A 1915-nucleotide genomic window follows, 5' to 3' on the forward strand; every position below is an offset into this window, starting at 1 on the left:
TAACACAAAAACAAAATAAAGAAAATAAAAATATTAAATAATAATAGTAAATTCCCACGCAAATTAGGATTTATAAAGGAAAGGTTTGCAGCCACGTGCGTGCGCACGGCTTTATGCATCCGATTTTTTTGTGCGCTGCACTTTTTAAAATTTGTCCTTACGCCAAGTTTTAGTCTGAAAACTGCGCACTTTTTTATGCATGAGGCCCCTGGTCAGTATCCAGAATAACTGTCTTTTCAACTGTGACATGTCAGACAGTTAAGTCTGACCCATTGTAGTTGTTATATAGTAATAACTACAACATCACTGACATGTACGCAATAACTTGCCAGTGAAGTATGTCTTGAAAAACATATTTTTAAGAAAATATGTTTTTTTTCTGGTTTTATATTTTTACCAAATTCAACAAAAAAATTTTTTTTTGACATTTCTTTCACAATACAAGTGATGCACTTCTTCCATGTGCTAATATAGGTGACATCCTTAAATAATCAAACACAACCAAGGATCTTACAGTTCATGAGCATCATCAAAGTCTGAGTTTCTGCATTTCTATCGTTTTGTTAAAATGTTTCAATGATTTAACTATTTGAAACAAAAATGATTTTTTTTAAAGATCCAACACTGGAGTATTCAAGGGCAACTCAAATAAAGTCTTTATCTTAACTACACATACTGCAGCAGTTTAAAAGCCTAGCAGTTTTATGAGTTACATATAAACAGGTGGGAAAGTTTGTTCCCGTTCCCCCCTGCTGCCAAATCAAAGCCTGATCAACCACCATTCTACCTGAACAGTACTGCATGTATAAAGTCAGCCAGTCTGGAGAGGTTTTTGTGCTGCTGTGCCGAACAAGAACTCAGTAGGGGCATGGATGTGATGGAGATGATAATGCAGTGATTTCAGGATCATGTTACAGCCGTCAGCATCATGCTCCAACTTGCTGATGCCATTGTATCCATTTAAAAGGAATAGAATTCTTACTGAATGTGCTGAAAAGGCAATTTTATCAATGTTCTTTTTCTTGGTCTAGAATATAAAATTTTATTGGTGTAGAATAGCCAGTAGGCATGAAATCTTAATAAAACTGCAGATTTTTGCCCAGTCAGACCTATAAAACCAAGCAGCCAGAGCTGGCAAATCATTTGCTGCTTTTGGTGTTGCTAATTACTGTTTGTTAGGACTGCCTGCTGATGGTTCGAGTTTTAAACACCCTCTAGACAATTCCTTTGGAGTGTGAATCTGCTGAAAGGTCAAAAGACTAAAGAGCCATTGGTTGGAGGCATCCTGTGACTCACAGACTTGGATTGAAAGTAAAAACAAGTTGTTTCCAGATGCTAGCTAATGATGTTTTAGCCTTCAAACTTTGGTCAAGGCTATATATATATACACACACAGTATTTTCCGCACTATAAGGCGCATAGAATAGACGCTACAGTAGAGGCTGGAGTTACGTTATGCATCCACTAGATGGAGCTGCACTAAAGAGATTGTCAACAAAACAGTCTGACTGCGGTCAGCGAGGAGAATCTTCTGGGGCGTGGCCGGACGATGGTCACCCTTCTCCGTTCGCGCACAGCATGTTGGTGGAGAACGTGGTGCTAAATGACCTGCAGACAACCTGATTATCAGGTCGGTAGGTAGATAGGTCAGTCAAACTTTATTAATAGATTACAGACCAGCGTTCTGACAACTATCCCAGCATGCACCGTGCGCTTCTTCTTCTACGGGGGAAAATGAAATCGGCAGCTGCTTATCGTAGTTGCTGGACCTGTTGTGGCTCAATATTGGTCCATATATAAGGCGCACTGTCGGCTGTTGAGGTAATTGAAGGTTTTTAGCTGTGCCTTATAATGCGGAAAATACGATATATATAAAAATTCCCTTCTCACCCTCCGCGGGTGGTCTCTCTCTCTC

The sequence above is a fragment of the Poecilia reticulata genome, linkage group LG18 (genome assembly GCF_000633615.1).
Source record: "Poecilia reticulata strain Guanapo linkage group LG18, Guppy_female_1.0+MT, whole genome shotgun sequence".
Classification (NCBI taxonomy): domain Eukaryota; kingdom Metazoa; phylum Chordata; class Actinopteri; order Cyprinodontiformes; family Poeciliidae; genus Poecilia; species Poecilia reticulata.